Source organism: Tachysurus fulvidraco, chromosome 11 (genome assembly GCF_022655615.1).
Source record: "Tachysurus fulvidraco isolate hzauxx_2018 chromosome 11, HZAU_PFXX_2.0, whole genome shotgun sequence".
NCBI lineage: Eukaryota > Metazoa > Chordata > Actinopteri > Siluriformes > Bagridae > Tachysurus > Tachysurus fulvidraco.
The window spans coordinates 3,081,978-3,102,768 of NC_062528.1; the positions used below are offsets into that span (position 1 = coordinate 3,081,978).

General features: G+C 39.4%; 1 protein-coding gene and 1 long non-coding RNA gene across 2 annotated transcripts in view; one reads left to right on the top strand and one right to left on the bottom strand.

Moving 5' to 3' along the window:
• LOC113637867 (limbic system associated membrane protein) overlaps positions 1–20,791 on the bottom strand; it is a 648,067-nt gene that overhangs the window by 533,453 nt on the left and 93,823 nt on the right. The gene's annotated exons all lie outside the window — the stretch shown is intronic.
• Positions 15,492–16,790, top strand: LOC113637869. Its single transcript, XR_003439463.2, has 3 exons — positions 15,492–15,822; positions 15,929–15,998; positions 16,121–16,790. It is a non-coding gene; the product is annotated as an uncharacterized LOC113637869 (long non-coding RNA).

Below are 20,791 nucleotides of genomic sequence, written 5' to 3' on the forward strand. Positions count from 1 at the left end.
TCTCCGTTAATGTTTCTCCACGAGCTCCGAGGTTCTGTTTGGCCTGCATTTCCCCTGGCACAAAGACACGAGCCCTTTGCCCAGATTCTGAACCTATTACATGATCGACTCCTCTGGCTCAGAGTGTCATCCTGCCTTCCAGAGCTGATCTGAGGTTTGGTTGGAGAACACCAATATTTATAACCTTATACCAGTTCAGCTCAAATATTGTTTCTTTAAGACTTTTATATAAAGCACCTTCTTAATGCGCTCTTTACAACTCCCAGCTAAACTAACCCTCCGAACTATCAGCTGGCTAACAGCTGGCTAACAGCTGGCTAACAGCTGGCCAAGTCGACACCACACCTGTGTCACAGAAGGTACTGTAGTCGTGTTACGCCACTTTCCTGCTCTCTCAGTGATGTCAGTGATCTTCTGATATGTCGATGCGACTTAGTGATTAGCATCATGTTAGCATAGCATAACACTGCAACAGCTCTTTGTTGTAGCATTATCGTCATTTATTTAAAAAGAAATAATTAAAATGAAATGAAAGCTAAGTTTTTATCCTACAGCTCTTATTACATTTTGACTGCTAAAACATTTGATTTTATTTCCTCTTTTTTTTTTCCTTTTAGATTTTGTTTTCAGACATTTAATGTCAATGTTAAATATTCTTCATATATTAACATGAGGTTTAACATTTGCATATTTTTTTAAATAAATTTGTATCAGAGGGGAACCGGGAGGGAAAGAGAAAGAACAGAAAGAAGGGGGGGAGGGGCTGGAAGGAGCACGAAGAAAGACGAAGAAGGGGAGGGCGGGAGAGGGAGGGAGGGAGGGAGGGGGGAGGGAGGGAGGGGGAGAAAGAAGCCAGCAAAGAAGCAAGAGGGAGGAGGGAGGGGAGGAGGGAGGGAAGAAAGACGAAGGGAGGGGGGGGAGGGAGGGAGGGAGGAGGGATGGAGGGAGGGAGGGAGGGGAGGGAGGGAGGAGGAGGGAGGAGGGAGGGAGGAGGGAGGGAGGAGGGGGAGGGGAGGAGAGGGAGGGAGAGAAAGGAAAGAAGGCGAGGAGGGGGGAGGAGGAGGGGGGAGGGAGGGGGCGATGTCGGGCGGTTCTGGATCAGGGATGCACGAAAGCAGAGCTTTGGGGAGGATTCTTGCTTCTTTCTTTGCTTCATGTCTTTATGTTTTTCTTGGATGTCTTTCTTTCTTTCTTCTCCCTCCATCCCTCCATACTCCCTCCATCCCTCCTTTCTTTCTTTCTTTCTCTTTCTTTCTACCACGTAGTATACTTCCGTGTCTAGAGACCTCAGGTAAGGGGCGGTGCCTCCCCCTGTATTCTATTTAGTGAGGGAAGTATAGCATAGTTAGGATTTTGGTTTCACTTTGGTTTGTAGAGGAGTGTGACTAAAATAAAGCAGTGTTAGGTAAGCGGGTTTTGAATTTCTCTTAACCAATGACGTAACCAATGAATCCGTACTGCCATCGGCAACGCGGCTCACATTTATACATAGGACAATGATGACACAATGAGGAACAGGTGTGGAGACAGGGAGGAGCAGATGAAGGCGGGGCAGACACGTGAGGAGGTACGATAACAAACACACATGGCCGAAAGTCCGAGCTGATCCCTGACATTAAGGATCTGGTCATTCTTTTTTATATGACATGCTTAGAAGAAGCCGAGGAACAGATTCTGACAACGGAAGTTTTTGTATTATCAGCATCGCAGCCTGGTTCTTGATGAATTATAGTAGAGGACACACAGATAACACAGAAAGTCAGTTCTATTATTGAATGAACAACTGCACATCAATCACTTGGCCAAAGTTTCTGCTCCAACATACGTCCATGAAGCAATACAGCATCACAATAGCAGCAGATCCCCGAAAACACTACAGAAATGTCAGCAAATGATTTATTAAATGTTTACTCAAAGCTCCTTTTTTTTCTTTCTTATAAACTCACACTACCTATAAAAGATGAATGCTAAAAGGAATAAAAGTCCGAAGCTTTTGCTAGCATCAATAAAACATGACTCGCTCTGTTTGGACATCAGCAGAAATGGAGCTGTCTGTCTGCATTACTATAAAATAGAACAGTGGTAGCTTGATGGATCACTCAGAATATTAAAACAATATCGCTATAAAAAAACAGGATGGCTTCTCTGAGAGAGATCACTTTAATCCGGGGAAACTTCAAGCAACAAAACAAGCAAATAATAATTTAAAAAAAAGCAATAAAAAAGACAAAGTCTTTAGCCATTCATTAGCATAGAATTAAAATGGAAATCGGAAAACCTCGAAATTAGCAAATAATATTCTGGCTGTTAATCTTTTTAAATAATAAGGTCTGAATGTTGAAGGCTCTACAGTACATGGTATATTTATACATTACATGGCCGGTGCAACTCATGTCTGTCTTACAGGAAACGCTAATGTAAAATTCTAAACCAATTTTCAGTATTTTGTTCACATTTCCTATTTATTTATTTATTTATTTATTTATTTATTTATTTATTTAGGTACATTGACAGGATTAGGAACGAGTACATCAGAGGGACAGCTCATGTTGGACGTTTGGGTGGACAATGTTAGGGAGGCCAGATTAAGATGGTTTGGACATGTTCAGAGGAGGGAGAGTGAGTATATTGGTAGGAGAATGTTGGACATGCAGCTGCCGGGCAGGAGGCAAAGAGCAAGGCCAAAGAGGAGGTATATGGATGTAATTAATGAGGATATGAAGCTACAGTAGTGGGTGCAAGTGTTGAGGATGCAGAAGATCGGGATAGGTGGATAGAGACGATTCGCTGTGGGGCGACCCCTGAAGGGAAAAAAGCGAAAGAAGAAGGAGAAGAAGAAGAAGAAGAAGAAGAAGAAGAAGAAGAAGAAGAAGAAGGAGAAGAAGAAGAAGAAGGAGGAACATTTTCCAATAAAACAGTGGTTGAATTTAACAAATCACTCAAATCCATTGACATCGTCCAAACATCCCCATCATGCCAGGCTACGTAGATGACCACCACAGGCTGCACTCCCCTACGGTTTGTATTCATGAGTTTGGACATCATAATTACAGTATGACTCCAGGTGTTCGTCATTTTGAGTGGAAAAAAGAAGTACATCACCATTTTAAGTACAAAAAAACCAGCAAGGTATTTTATTTAACTCTCCTTCTTGAAAAGGAAAATTAAAAAATGTGTTTTTTTATGATGTTCATAAAGCTAGTATAAAAGCTTTATATACCATTTAAAATGACAGATGATTCTCAGTAATAATTCTTAATTAACGTCGGTAGAGGCTACATTGAAAAAAATGACTGTTTATAGCTGCTGTAACATAAATGACAATGACTATTATACAGTAGTAGTGTTATACCAAGTGGTATTATACCCGCTATAACTATTACCATGGTAAATGTCAATGCTGTACTGAAAATAAAACATCAACCAAATAAGCCCTGCATATGGACGTACCTACAGTATGATGGTCCGTTTCCATTACAAGATGTGGTACAAGGGTGCCAATATTTTTTTCTCCAGAGTAGATGTTTTTATTGTGATGGTTATAAAACTTCTGAAAAAGTGCAGCATCCAACCTTTCGTGTTTAGCTATAGAAATATACCAATGGTAATATTTCATCTTTTGAGAGCACTTCGGTGCAGTCTCGACAGTTGGGTAAAGGAAATTGACGATACACTTAAATGAATCGTACTGCGAAATATTGCAACAGAAGAAAGGTGAAGATAAGAACAGTACGTCATGAAAAGACAAAAAAAAAGGTGTATAGCAATTTGTTTAATAGACTGCAAGATTATAAACCCTGACTGGAAAATAGGCAACTTGTCCACTTTATAAAATTAAGTCATTAATTCTTGCAGAAAATAAAAAGGTAAACGTACAAGTTGACACTGGAGACTCCTTTTAATAATAAATGTTATAGAAACAAAATGTTCACTAGATCAGCGATTACGTGTCTTTAATCTGTCGATCTGGTCTGTCCACCAAAGAGGTTCCTGAACTCTTACAACAACATAAAAACGAATACGATCAGAAGACACCTTCAGACTAATCCGAATCTTAATTGTATCTCAACTCCATCATTTGCGAAGAAGGACTGAAGGAAGAGGAAATTAGTGAGGAGGATTGAACTGGACCTGCTCGTCCTACCCATTATCGCTCGGCTATAAACACACGCCGATGACCAGCGCTATCTTAATTTAAACTTTCCGACTTAATTTTAGGCTTCGAAGCATTACCCATTTATTTCATTTAAGAAGGGTAGCTGAGAGAAATGGACCTGTCAATCTTCAAATTGCATAATTATACACATGGACATTATAATCTTCTCAAATTCTCACTAGTCCAAAGTGGTTCGATGTCACTCCCAGTTTGTTCCCTCACTTAGAATATCAATGATTTGGCAGTGGTTGATAGATGATGACTGATGATCGATGGCTTCCCACCAAAACCACTCAATCACAGAATCCCTTTCAATTCCTCTCAGCAGGAGCCTCGCTCGTAATAGCTGTGCCACAGAAAGAGCTCAAATTCTATTAAGTTTTTATAGCCAGAGATATTTCAATCCTGAGGCACTGAAAGCTCTCATTTTAGGATAAAGCAGTGAATCATGGCAGAAGTCCATCCATTATCAGGAAAACGCCACACTTGCAGGGGTTGAGGATTGCAGCTGGCAGGAACTCGTACTATAATTTTCTACAGTATTAGCTAAAATTCATTCATTCGTTCATCTCTAGTCATTGGTTTATCCTGGACCCAAGGTGTATTCCAGAGATACCAGACATGAGGTGTGAAGGCACCCTGGGAAGCCACACCAGCTTCCACTAAGAACAATTTAAAGTAGTCAACAAACCCAATATGAGATTGGGAGGAAACCAGAGGAACTGGAGAAACCCTCATGGGCACAGAGATGATACAGTATGCACCAAGATATAAGTGTGTTCTTTTACTGTGTAAAGAGAAATCGTGTACTGTATGTGAGGTTGCAATGCCACCTTCTCTACCACCCGCAATTGGAACTCTTGGTTGAAATAGATTTTTTTTCCCCACCTAAAGAAAGAGAACTTATAATTTCCAATATGTTGATGACTTACTGTATGGTGACATTCTACGAGTACTACTACAGAAACACGAATACATCATATATAGTTTCAAGCAAACAAATCATGGCAGGCTACGATAGCAATAGCTATTGTGTTTAGTAATAATACGACAAGACATTAGGTAGGAATAGCTAAAGACATGTTTGATGTCCATCCACTGGAAAACAGCTCATAATAATAATAATAATAATAATAATAATAATAATAATAATAATAATAACTTTACTATTCGTGTAAATAATAAAACCCTTGATATTATGCGGTCACTTGAAAACAACTGATGATAGAGTGGTATGATGAACTGTTAATACACAAAAAAAGGTTTTTAAAAATTAATTCATTACATTTTTATTAATAAAATAATTAATGACAATTATTTCATCAAGTATGTTTTATACATTACATTTAATACTGAGGTAATTATTCTATTATCAGGTTGTGACATGTTCAACATGCAAGTCCCTGTGACTGAGCTGTTACTATAGAAACAAAAACATTACTATAAACCTGGGATTTGCAGCTACATTAATGCCAGAGCTGCTATTTTTTTTAAGAATAAATAAATAAACAAATCCAACACATTCTGACCAATCACAGACCACAATTCAAGAGCACTGCGGTAGAAAATGTTTTTTTTTTTTTTCCATTTTGTCCTTCAATGTATTTCAGTAAGTTCAGTGCTACGCCACATTAAATAGAACTAGCTCTAAATCTTCATGCACTACACGTAAATGGTTGTGTGTGCACTTTGCGCTTTGTGTATAGACTCAGTGCTCAGCTTTATTAAATGTAAAGGAGAGCTGAGAGGTGGCTGTGTTTAAAAAAAAAAAAAAAAAAAAAAAAAAAAACTGCTAATGACTAACAAATCAAAGCCACCTGCAGGAAGAAAAGGGAAATGGTGCAGAGATTGCATCAGGGAGCCGGCGTGACTGGACACACTCGAGTTTATCAGCGCTAATCCTGTTACCTTACACCAGGCTAACAAATTGCATTTGCCTCTGAGTCGTATGAAGTCAGCGGAACGAGCTAGATTTGCCTCTCTTTATTAAGCTCACAGAGAACATTAAGCACTTCAAACCACAGACTTTGAATCACAGACCCCGCCATGTTAGCACCATTAATTATCGTAAGAACGTGGGCTATTAAGAACATAACATGGTTACATGGAAAGCATAATCAGCAAGTCAACAACTAACTAGTTGTTTGTGTTTTTCTATCCCTATATACACGGTGAAGCTAACATAGCGACAGTACAAACGATCACTCATCTTCAACACGAAGCAGAGATTTCGGCAACAAACTGACGAGTGACATCTGAATGGAGATTTTCTCTATTTTATGCAAAACAGCTGCAACGCAGGAAATGAGACGAATCCAAACAACTGCCTCCGGTGATTTCTCAGATCAATCCTACATGCACGTCGTTTATTCGCCTCTTTTTTCCTTCTGCACTTAGATCCTATTTACTGTCTGTGGTTTCATCTTATCCTTCGTCATACAGAACCTCTATTTAAATGCATCTAGAGACATTAGGAACACAAAGAAAGCTTGCAAGGAAGTAGCTGAGATCTCTGGCGCCTCTGGGGAGTGTATGTAGCTACGTTCTTTATACTGATTAGTGAACTATTTAAATTACACTTAAGTAATTAGCACTAAAATGTATATACACACGTATACATACATATATACATACATACATACATATATACATACACACACACATACATAAACATACATACATATATATACTGTATATCAATAAAATGACTAGCATTTTCTTTTCACAGACCACACCCACAAGCAACTGTAGTATTTTTGAGACAACCACAGGTTTTCTCTAACGCTCATATTAATATGATTTCAAAGAAAGACACAATGACAACAGAGAGACTGAGACAGATACAAGTGTAATGAAGAAATTCCAAAAGTTTGAGGTGATCTTAGTGCCACAGAAACGGGCGCAAGGCAGGCGATTAGGCTAGTCAAGAAGACAGGTAACTAGAGGTACTGTAGAAACTAGGCCAAACTTACTATCATCAGAAAGCTGAAAGGATACTTTGAAACTGGCCTGTGTGTAAAAGGCTGAGTGAGCGCGAGTGTGTGTGTGACTGGAAACCGGTGAGTCTGAACAGAAGCCCAGTGACTGTTAACATGGTACAAATTGTGGGTTCTGGAAAACGGGAGACATGGAGTCATGGTTGTGGGCTGCAGTGCATGTTGGGAGTTAGACGTAGCTTAGTGGTTAGAGTGTTGACCTACTGATTGGACGGTCGTAAGTTCAAATCCCAGGGCCACCAAGCTTCCACTCCTGGGTCCCTGAACAAGGCAATTAACCCTCAAGTCGAATCGCAAACAGATTCCCAGACTGACACCTTGACCAAAGACCCCACGGACAGTAGAACTTCCAACAAGGTGAAGTACAGATTCAAACTTATCCAACTAAGAATAATTCTAAAGATGCTGGATTTGACAGACAACAGAGAATCTAGTCCTATATGTTCATTACACACGATTCCTAAACCGACACCGACACATGATGGATTGGGTTTAAAGATCCCCGTGATGTCACGAAGGCCTGCGCTATCTTCGACACCTTTTCATTGCTCAAGTCAATTACGTTCACACTCACATGAAGGCCATCTGTGTTTCACATATGGGAAAACTTTAATTACATTCTACAATAGATTCAGATGTGTGAATGTGTTCCTTCAGGAAATCAGATCACACTCTTATCACGCTCTTCATCGACAAACAGGGCAAAGAGGTTCTCTATTCACCCGTCAATCATGATGCTGTAGATCTACTGACTTTCAGAAAGACAGGGCAATTAATTGAAATACAAATCAACTTCATTTTTCCTAAACATCGTTTTTTTTATTTATAATTAATAAAATTTTATATGGTTGAAGTAAACTAATTCCTTTAAGGTTTGTTATAAGAAATTAGAATCCAGAGACACGGAAAGATCGAAACGAAAAAAAAAAAAAATGCATGACGGAGAAATTATTTTGTAATTGGATTTTTAGACAAAAAAGCAAAGAATTTAAAATAAAAAAGATTACGCTGAAATTAATTTTAAAGAAGATAAAAGCAGGGAATTGATTTCTCCGCTATTCACTTTTAAACTAGAAAGTTTTTTTAAAACAATTTTTGGTTGGCATCTTTGTGGGGCAAGGTGGCTTAATGGTTAGCACGTTCGCCTCACACCTCCAGGGTTGGGTTCGATTCCTGCCTCCGCCTTGTGTGTGTGGAGTTTGCATGTCCTCCCCGTGCCCCCTGGGTTTCCTCCGGGTACTCTGGTTTCCTCCCCTGGTCCAAAGACATGCATAGTAGGTTGATTGGCATCTCTGGAAAATTGTCCGTAGTGTGTGTGTGTGTGTGTGTGTGTGTGTGAGTGAATGAGAGTGTGTGTGTGTGTGCCCTGTGATGGGTTGGCACTCTGTCCAGGGTGTATCCCGCCTCGATGCCCGATGACGCCTGATTTAGGCACAGGCTCCCCGTGACCCGAGAAGTTCGGATAAGCGGTAGAAAATGAATGAATGAATGTTTGGCATCTTATTTTTTTCTCCCCAGGAGAAATTTTCAGCAATGAAAATGTGGGATATTTGCTTTATGGTTTACTTGCAGTAATACACATCAAGTATGGACAAATAGGAAAAAGAGTTAAGTTTTTTGAGAGACCGTATACTGCGCTTCGTTTTAGGACACACAATATTGTGTCAGACTTATAGAAAGCAGGCAAGAGAAGACTCGGATCTTGCATCATAGAGTTCAAAGAGGAATCACTCAGATGCCTCATCCATCCATCCATCCATCCATCCATCCATAGCAGCCAAGCAAAAATAAATAAATAAATAAATAAATGAGTTTGATAGCTGTCAAGTATGGAGACATCCTAAATGCCGAGACACTAGAATCCTCGTCATATTTCACTTCAGCTATTGATAAAAATATCCAGAAAATATATATATAGCTCGTACCTTTAAAAAAAAACAAAAAACTGTTGAATAATTAAGTGTGAACACTCTAACATCTTATATTCTGACCTACTGTATTATAAATACAGTCAAAAAGAAAAAGAAATAAAAAAGAACTGTGATATCACCACACTGTCGAATTCTGGATCCTGATTGGTCAATGGGTGTCGATTCATTTTCATTAAGAGCAGCTCGTTTCACGACGTTAAATCTGATCGAAGGGATGAAAACTTACACACACAGTTAAAGTGAACATATTATTTATCTATAACAGCATATCGGCGAGTGGTTTATTCCTCGTATAACAGCGACTGCAGATGTATAAGGATTTAATTTAAAATGACACGCTAATGACATTAGCACACCGCAAATATAGATTCTATAAACCTTTACATAATATTTAACCTGAACTCTATTTTAAAATTACACCAAGATAATTATACCTACACAGTATCTAATAAATAGGAAATTTAACGTGTGCAAATATATAATAAAGGACAGATCCCTTGAAATGAACGGATAATTATTTTTGAACAATTTATCATGCTGCTGCACCGTAATTGGATTTTAATACAACATGAAATAACCAGCTTTAATTTAAATGAATGGAGTTCGTTAATGCGCCCTGTAGAGCAACTCAAATGAAATGAAAGGAATCCTACAAACCTTTGAGGTGGAGTGTTTGTCACCTTTGATTTTTATACCAATATTTTGCCATTTGTGTGAACTTTAAGGTTTTAAAGTTCTCAAATTTCCAATCGCATCTTTCACAGAAGCCTTTGTTAGACTCCCTTGATGGTGCGATACAAAACGTGCGAGCTGCTAAACAAAGCAATTTTCAACGTACGCTTCCTTTCTGCACTGAAAAAAAATATTTTAGTAACTGAGACTATTTTGAATCGAGGTTTATTTTGTTAGAGTGAAACTGTAGCATTGCTAAAAGATTGCAATGAGGAACTGGTAGGAATCTGGGTACATTTGCCTTGCACCCCTAGGGTTACAGTAGGGTTCGATTTCAACCATTGCTCTTTGTTTGTGGAGTTTGTATAATCCTCCTGCCTAAAGACTTGCATTCAAGGCAACTAAGCTATCCTTCAGAAGAGAGGCAGGGTTTTGTGGGGGGAAAATAAAATAAAAAAGCACCCTCTTTGAGTTTTGTGGTGATGGTTGGTCTGGGTGTGTAAGGCTACATAAGTTTGTTTTCCTATTTAAGCTTAGACAAAAATTTATCAAGAGTAACTTCTCGTACGGCTTTCGAGCTACAGTACATGCACCAAATTCGGATATGTTGTAGACTCTGGTCTGAGGTTTGTTGCTATTACTTTTCTAAGCGATCCGAGTACCGGTACTTCTGGTACCGGGTCTCAAAGTCGCCTTTTTTCCCCATAGACTCCCATTATAAACTTTGGATGTTTATAACTCAGCAAGCTTTTGAACTATCTACACCAAACTTGGCTCGCTCCTTTAGGGTGAAACTCCGAACAAAGTTTTAAATTAGTGTACCGACTGGCATTTCGGTTATCCCGCAGCCCCGCCCCCAAAATATGCAAAATCAAAAAACTTTTTACAACATGAGCATGTGACATATCAAAACACTCAGCACAATAAGGGGAACTGCCTCGCGGGTGATCTGATGATGTCACATGATGTCACGTGAAAACAAAAAACATCAACATAGACATGTGGCGTATCAAAACACTCAGCCCAAGGAGGGGAATTGCATCACAGGTTTTCGGATGACGTCTCCACTTGCCTCCAAATGTTTTGGCACCCTAGCACTCCACTAGATTTCACAAGTTTTATGTCCACTTGACTCCAAAAGTAACACTGACCCTTATGTCCACTTGTCTCCAAAAAGCACCGGCCTTTGCGATTACTTGCCTCGTCAAAGCCAGCATCAAAGTTTGTTGAGACGAACTTTAAAAATCTAGTTTTGGTTAGTTTAGACAAGGTAGGACTAGAGCCATTTCTCATTTTTTTTTAGCATGATGGGTCTTAACATCATTTCAGATTAGCTCTTAAAATACTACCAACTTACTTAGCTTTTCCTATTTAGACTTAACACCTCAACCTACCTCATGTACTGTTGCCCGGTTGGTCTCTCATTACATACTTTGATTATATTAAATAATAATTAAATTCATGGGTTCATTTTAGAACTAAAATGTCACAAATAAAAAAAAAAGGATATATGGCATTGTGATTTATAGATTAGCTTATATTTAGGCAACTAGGTAAAGAAAAATTAATAATAAATGCATCATTAAATTGATTTATGATTCAGAATTAATTTTATGATTAATTGAAGAAATTAGAAATATACTGTAATGCATATGGTTCATAAATTATAAAAAAATAAATAAACAAATAAATAAAATCCAACTCCATTATGTTTAATAGATTGCATATATCTGATTGTTTTGGTTAATAAAGCAAACCACAAATCTCCAGTCATTCCAATCAGAAAACACTCCAATCGGATCTTCACCAGCAAACGAGAACCGTTTCCCTCCAGTCTGTGTTTGAGCCAACATCCGTCCTCGCTAAAAGCTGCCTCGTGCGAGCGGCAATAAGACAAACTAATCAATATTTACAATGCCTTTCAACACATTCTGTAAATCCTTCACTTCTAAGCTACTGAAATAGCCTTATGTAAGGTGAAAAAGAATGCAGGAAACAAGTATGGAAAAGGAACTGAAGCATTAAAAAAAAAGTCTGTAATCCATATGTTACAATGTCAAGGTTATTTCTAATAGCCTTCAGATAACAAACACAAAACTAAACAGACCAAAAGAAGGGACAAGAGGTAAGATCAGAATATAAACAAAGCTCAAGGCTTTGCAATAAGAGTCTATTCATCCAGACTGGTTAATAAAAAGGATGTTTTATTAATTGCTGGTAATCATGAGACAGCTACTGTACATACAGGGTACCTTCCTTTTGCCAGGGTCACATCTATGCTGATAAAATGTATTATACTCACTCGATCACTTTAAGGCAGGGGTGTCAAACTCAAATTCATAGTGGGCCAAAATATAAAACTGAGATAAAGTCACGGGCCAAACTGAATATTTATTCTGCAACTGATCTGTAATGTTCAAACTTTTCCATATGGAAACAAACTTCAGTTTTGCTTAAACACAGAATTTGGAACAACCAGAGCTTGATATTACAAACACATACAGTAAGAAATTCAATTTGAAATAAAAGACACATCAGTGGTGATCATTTCGCAAACTCTGACCATACACTTTTTGACAAACTCTCCCACATTATAGGGTCGGGCATATTTTGCGATCTCTGCTGCCACAATAAAGTTTTACAGCCTTTACAGCAGCTTCACTTTTTGATTTTGCTTTCATGAACATAGTCTGCTGGGAAACCGGACTTTTTTCATCTCCGCCTTCTGGAGCTTCTGCTTGACGTCCAGGTCCTTATACTTCTCATAATGTTTCGTTTCATAGTGTCTTCTTACAGTATGTTATATTCTTTCGTTACAGACACGTTAGCACACTCGTGAACAGATAATCTGCCTCCCTCCTGTCTTGAAAGCTTCTATTGTCCATCTTTCGTTTGGCCATTTTTGTGGAGGGTGAATTAACTTGCCCGATGTGACTGTAACATGGATGTTAACAACTGTTAACATAGAATGAGGGGTGCTTGCTGTTCGTGACTACGCGTCAATACAGTGGCAAGGCATTCTGGGATTTGTAGTATTAGCGGAGCATGCGGCTAGCCAGCTATAATGCACATTTGATATGATCTCGTGGGCCAAATATAATTACACCTGGAATTATGGAATTCAACACCTTAAAGCAGGGGTGTCAAACTCAGGCCTTTGACACCCCTGCTTTAATGTGTTGAATTCCATCAGTCCTCTTGCAGAATTATTGATTCATTTTCACTAAATACGTATACAGTATATTTCTTATTTGTGATGCAACATCAGGGAAAAACCATCTACAAATAAAACCGAACTAAACTGAATTAACGCACTGGCTAGTTCTTGTCCTGTCCATGTTTACTGCTTCAATTTCTTCTCATACTTAGTTCTTATTGAGTCAAGTTCTTGTCCTGTCAAATCTGTGGCTAGACTAGTATTTGTCAGAACTAGTTCTTGTCCTGTCGAGTTCTTCCTGTGATTTATTTTGATAACAGGTTCTGGCCCTCCACCTAGACAATATCTGATTCTGGCAAGTTCTTGTTCTGCTCCATTTTCCACTCTTTCAAGTTCTGGTCCCGCATAGTTGTTGTGTCTAGTACTTTTCTTGATAATTCTTTGCTTGTCAAGTTCTTGTCAAGCCTGATTCTTGTAAAGTGTAGTTACTTTTGTGGCTAGTTTCTTTCTTGTCATGTTCTTGCCATAACATGTTATAATCAAATTCTTACAACTTCACATTATTCTCACAGTCCGGTTCTGCACATGCATAGCTCTTACCATGTCCATGTGTTTTTCTGTGCACAAATATTTCCCTCTGCATTTACAAGCTTTCTAATTTATTGTATACCGATTCTTTTTATATCTAATTCTTGTTGTGCATTAGTTCCCGTCAGTAAAGTTATGCTCATGCCTTTGTTTATCCTGTCCGGTTTATCTAATTCTTGCGATATACATGTTCTTGCTCTGCCGATTTTTCCCCCATTAAATTCTGAAGTTCTAATTCCTAATTCAGCTCCTGTAAAGTTTATGAAGTGCCTTTTGCTTGTCATGTCTAGTGCATATTGAGCCTAGTTTCACCAAAAGCCACCCCACCTCCCTCTTTTTTTCCACAAACAACTATGTTCTCATTTGCCCCTTTCCCCCAAGGCAGCTTGAGTGCTGGTTCGCAGCCAGAGACTAATTTATAATCAGTTCTGTCTTTTTCGACAGCCAAAGCACCGGCTCTGAACCAGGAAAGGTGGTTCTTAAGTAGCACCAAAATGTTGCTGGTCTAGACTTAAGAACCACTTATGTCAGGGGCTGTGGGCGGGGCTGGGGGTGGGGCTAAGATAATGTACCTTGAGTATACCAATATTTAATACACAATATGATCAATTATCAGCACACGATAGTAGGTAGCTACATTCCATGGCAAACTTTTTTTAAATGCGTTAATGATAAAATAACGTTATGTACTTTACGTTATTCTCAACCTCCGTTTATATAAATGACACGGATCTGCACGTGCACGTTGGATTCGCCGCGTTTGGATGCCAATGTAGGTTCGCAAAGCCATGAGCATTAACAATAAAGCAACATCCGCCATTGTTGATGTGTTTGTGTTTGCCGCTGCTGCGCTAAGGTTACTGGGAAAGATGAGACGTATACAGTGACGTCACACTCGGCTCTGTGATGCTCTCTAGCCGGTGGAAAGGCAAACCAGTTCTTAGAAGGTTCGCCAGTGGAACCAACTTCGAACCAGCACCAGCTCTGAACAAGCACCCGGTTCTTTATGGTGGAAAGGGGGCAATTGTGCACAATTCTTGTCATGCCTCACCTTTGGTTTCTCCTTCCAGAGATCAATGTATTAACCAGCTTGTATTTAACCAGATTATGTAAAAAGAGCAGAAGAAGATAAAGAAAGCTTGTTAGGAAACTGTGGACAAAACACAGTGCCAGTCATGATAGATGCACCACTTAAAGGTGTGGTCTCCGATGTTTGAGAGATGTTTCAGAAAACAGAGTCGGGCCGAAAAGTAAACAAAAAACAAAACAGATGTGTAGCCAATGAGCAGAAAGGGGTGGGTCTTGTCAATATGCGGTGGAGAGAATGTTCAGTGCGCATGTGTGACATTAGCAGAAAGCGGTTTTAACATCGACATGGAGGATAAAAACAAAGAAAGAAAGTGAAGAAAGGCTTACGATAAGGCAAGACTTAGGACGTGTTAATATAGGATCAGCTTTCCAGCGCTGGAGAGAACTGAAGGAGCAGGAAGTTGGCCACATATTCACAGGTTGGAGTTTCCCGAGTCAATAACTCCTGAGCTAAACGCTGTTACTACACAAATAACACCTCTTTTCTATCGTAGTAATGTAGAGAGGCAGCTACAACCACGTTTTGTGTAGTAACAGCGTTTAGCTCAGGAGTTATCGACTCGGGAAACTCCGACCTGTGAATATGCGGCCGACTTTACTTAAGACGGCGAGGCGCTTTTTTCCTTCTCGATAGGTGAGTAACGTTGGTTTTGCTTTGTTACACAGAACTAATATATGCCTTTGTCCTTTACATCATTATGCTTGTGTGTCATTTTTGCTTGTTTGTTTTTCTACAATCGTATTGTTCTTCCCTTCAGCTATGATAAAAACACATTTCTTTCTGTTAGTTGCCTGGGTTACGTATGTATGTGTGGGCGGAGCTATCAATACATGGGTGGGACCCATTTGGGTTAGGGGCGTGTTTGTTTTGGTGATTTTATATGTCGACATTGGCTTTCAAAAATCGGAGATCCTACATTTAAGGACCATGCACAAGGGCCCAACAGTGGCTGATTAGCAGTATTGGGGCTTAAACCCCAGACCATCTGATCAGTGACCCGGAACCTTAACTGCTGAGCCACAACTATACTAAAATGCCTATGCTGTATTAGTGTTAAGTGAGATTATATTGTGTTAAGACTCATTGATATTCTGACCTTTATGGAAATTCTTTCTGCACTGTTTATTACATGTATTTTTATTCTTACAAAATTATTTCAGACAACTGTGGAATGCTGGTGGTTGGTCTTCAGTGTCTTCTTCTGTCTACAGCAAAACCACAGAACAGATGATGTAATGGTCATTTCTTTGCAAACACATCTACGATATATAGTCGAATCTTGGCGGCTATCACGAGTAGGCTTTATTTATTTATTTTTTTTGATAAAACAATTCTCAGCAGAGATTTAGGCCAGAGCTGCTCCATCTGGCTGAGGCAGAGCCTTCCTCACTTTCCCCAATGAGACACGGTATTAATATTCATCACGGATTTGTACATTCGCTTTAGCTTTTGAAGACCAAAATTAATTAGGTGGCAGGAAATGTTTAATATGCTATTCTGCATTTGGTGACTACATTTGCATGCTAATAGGATTCAAAGTAATTGGTGTGTCAGGAGTCCAGCAGTAATGAGGGAGAAGATGAGTGGACAAGATGTGCAGCTGTGTGGTTGAGCCTGCTGGGAAATGACGGCTACCTTCATCTTCATCATCAATCATCTTCACCTCACTCTTCTTCTGTTGACCTGCTTGAAAGGCTCACTACAGGTGGGAATTCAAGATATGTGAATTCGGATTGTCAAAATATATAATCTTATTTGAATGACAATGTCAGGTGCTTGGCTCCTCCCAGACCGCAAACTAGTCATCGAGTCCAAAGTGAAATATTTGTCCTTTTTTTAATCTGAACCTCAGGAAAACTCAAGGGACAAGTTTTTGTTTTATTATTCTATCAAGGGTAACAGTGAATCCAGAGAACACCTAAAATCAGTGTTGGACACATCCTTCACACCTAGTGGCAATTAAACATACTAGAAGTTCTTTGGAAAAGGAAACTGAAGACCACTGAGGAAAACCCTCATGGAAGTGAATAGTACATGCAAAAGTACACAATCAGACACATGGTTGAACAGGGGCCTTGAAGTCATTCCATCTTGTTATCCATTCATACAAAACTCATTCATTCATTTTCTACCGCTTTTATCCAAACTATATCAGGTCGTCATCGGGCATCGAGGCAGGATACACCCTGGACGGAGTGCCAACCCATCGCAGGGCACACACACACACTCTCATTCACTCACACACACACACACACACACACTACGGACAATTTTAAAGAGATGCCAATCAACCTACCATGCATGTCTTTGGACCGGGGGAGGAAACCGGAGTACCCGGAGGAAACCCCCGAGGCACGGGAAGAACATGCAAACTCCACACACACAAGGCGGAGGCGGGAATCGAACCTCCTAACCCTGGCGGTGTGAGGCAAACGTGCTAACCACTAAGCCACCGTGCCCCCAATCATACAAAACTGAATCGGTTTAATTCTCGTGTCCTAGGGATGTACTGACAATTTAAAGCACTGGCAGACCAAAAAAGCTTTGTGATTTTCTATCCTTTGGCCTGAAGTTAGTCTTAAAATCTGTACATATGCACCAGATGTGTCGCAGATCCAAATGGTATACTCTAGGAATCGTAACAGATTTGTAACTGCTATATTATTTGGCTGTCAGCTGTGCATATCATTCTGTCATCCTGTCACACGCAACACTTTTCCACCCTTTTTCAAAAAAAAAAAAAAAGCAATTGCACCTTCTTGCAGCTGCATTTCCTCCACAAGGGCTCTAGAACGTCTGTCATATATCCAAGAATATCGACTACACAAGTCCGGGAGCTTTGTGCCAAGTTACTGTCCTAGATTCATACAAGAATGATGGATATCTGGGACATCTCGGGTCAAAATCAAAGCCTGAAGGAGCTTTCTTTAACAGAAGACTCTCCTGTCTCCGTCTGTCCCTATAGTGAAACTTTACTTAGGTACATAAAGGTATTTTGGACCTCTGAGGATGGTAACCTTAATATGCTGTAATTATTCTCTTAAATCACCCAAGCCATAATATATTAGAGAAATGACAGTATAATAGAACTGATTTGTCCTTGAGGAAAATGTAAGAATAAAGGAAAAAGGTCACCGTGAAGCACATTATATATTTTAGATTTTGTTTATATTCCGGTGTTATGTCAGATGGCTTTGAATTTTCATGTTTCCCATGAGAAAGTAGGGCTTATTTGCTATACTTATATCACAAGAGGGCATTAATAGCAGTAAGGGACCTAGCCTGGATAGGTAACGAGCTACCAGATGACAAGTGTGGCGGCTTTGACGGTGGTAACTGTAATAGCTTGAAATTCGAAGCATTGGAAGCTCATCTGTTTGAGCAGAGGACTACAACAGTACTACATTGCTGTCTTCAGGTAGAGACGAACCAAGGACTAAATATTGAGGACCACATATGCCCCTTTTCCACCGAAGCAGTTTGAGTGCTGGTTCGGAGCCTAATTTAGAACCAGTTCTTTATTTTTCGACAACCAAAGCACCGGCTCTGAACCAGGAAAAGTGGCTCTTAAGTAGCACCAAAACGTTGCTGGTCTAGACTTAAGAACTGCTTTGTGTCAGGAGCTGTGGGCGGGGCTACTGTTAGCGCCTTTGATAATGTACCTTAAGTATACTAAAGTTTAATACACTTTTTATTGTACCGCAATATGATACATTATCATGCTAAGGCTAAACCTTTTTTTTGTGTTAGTGATAAAACAATGTTATGTATGAGCATTAACAGTAAAGCAACATCCGCCGTTGTTGATGTTGTGTTTTTGCACTGCTGCGCTAACGTTGCTGTGTAACGTGACGCGTATACAGTAACGTCAGACTCGGCTCTGTGACGGCTCTCTAGCCGATGGAAAGGCAAAGCGGTTCTTACAAAGTTTGCCAGTGGATCCAACTTGGGAACCAGCACAAGCACAAGCTCTGAACCAGCACCTGGTTCTTTTTAGTGGAAAAGGGGCAATATTGATATGAATCAATCAGTGTAGCATTTTTGTTAATGTGATGAATACCATAATTTGCTCCAGCCAGAGTGGGCCTGTCAGCATCCCCTGATATCCCAGTCAGTATCCATTGCTCCCCAAAACTATGTTCCTCATACACTTCTGGTTCCAACACATATAACATATAGAAGCTGAACAGTTGGCAAGACTTTACTTATCAGTGATGACCATGTTGCTTAATCTGAGCCCTTGCCTTGTTTATCATTGACCGTTTTGGTGTGATGGTCATGTATCGATGTTGCATTGTTGAAGAGTTAATATGCATGCCTGAAAACACTGGCAATTGCACACCAAAGCTTCCTTGACAAATACATATACTACTAAAGACAGGATCAGAAAATACAGGTTGATCTTACTGCATCTCATCAGAGGCATGTACTGTACATCCATTGCGGGTCAAGTCCACTCTCGGGTAATGATCTGAACACTTACCTGTGGAAGAAAAAGAAAGAGTGTTAGATTAATAAAAACCAGGTACTCAAGAACACCAGATCATGGAAAATGGAGCTAAGCTCAGAAGAACCTGTAACCGGTGCTTACATTTCTAGCTTTTTTTTACGATTATACCAGTCCATTCAGATCCATCTCTGCTTATTCATTCAAAATACTAAATGTTTTTTGAATATAAAATATGCCTGATTTCCATAATAACGATCTCCAAAAGCAGCGAATGTGCAACTGCCTGAATCGACTAATTGATGCCAAATCCTCCAAATTCTCTTGAACACCAGCTAGACCTTGAATGCAGTCTAGTGCTAAACCATCAATTCCAAAGCTTGCTAAATAGAAAGTCCTATTATCCGAGGGGAAATGAACAGTACCAAATGATTTTGAGGCTGAAATCGACTTTTAGCCACTAGAGAGACGGCGTTAAAAAAAAAAAAGAGTAAGGTTCAAAGGTAAACCACTTTAGCTAGGAGAAGGCATTAGTAAAAAATCCAAATGGAGAAACAACTCAGATCATTTTTAACCCAAATGGAATGATTATACATTGAAACTGAATGCAAAAAGGGTACTTACAACCTTTGGAAAGTGCAATTCAAGCATTTTTCTGTCATTTGCTGGCTTTTTAAAGGTAGATAATGACTTTTTCACCTCAGGATAAGCAAATTTTTAACTCTGTATATTTCACACTAGGTCCTAAGTCAATCTGAATGCTAGCTTATTAGGTAATGATACGATATTAGCCTATTTAGCAAGGATTTAAAATGCTAATCATTCAGGCCCTCACAAGCAGACTGTGTAACGGTTTCTTTCCTCAAGCCATCAGACTACTCAATACCCAGAATTAGACTAGAATGAACTCTCTCACACACACACACACACACACACACACACACACACACACACACACACACACACACAGTACATTTATGTTTACAACACCAATTTTCCCCCATCGGTGCTGTTAGCTGTATACTTTTTATATTCTGTGCACATTATACTTTAATGGTGTTATAGGCTGTTTTTGTACATCACACTTTAATGTTGCTACCAAATGCTGCTATCATACGTGTACTTATGTTTACAAGAATCCATTTCTCTGCACTATGATCCATACTAACAGTATACTACTGTAGGTCGACTCCATTTCATGTATCTGTCCTGTAGCAGATACTCCACAAGTTGAGATTGAAAATTTAGATTTCAATCTTTCGATGGACGATAGCAATATGAAAAAATCGTTGCAGCATACAAGTATGTGGTACAATACAATGGGCTCCCGCCTTACCGCTTTGTGAGATGCCTCGCCTCAGTCCTGCTAATGTGTAGTTGTTTCAACGTGCAGTTGTCTCAATTTTCTCTTTCTACGACTAACTTAAATGTAGCCATCAACAACCTAACGTTGTTTAAGCATGCAGACGTCGGACAGAATCGCGACGAATACAATACGATACTTCGACGCACGTATGGTACGTAGCTTCGGCGAATTCAATTTAGCGTCACGATAATTGTTAATGTTTTTATAAGACACAATTATCAACAAGTTATAGTATACTAACCCATACTGATCATTCTTTAAGACTCCTCGTGTGTCCTGGTGATGGTTCGACTTTTTTGCGATATTTTCTAGCTAGGATGGGGACATCAAAACGCACCTCGTTTTAACTCAGAGACCAGCTGTATTGCATTACCTGTCTTGCACTGTT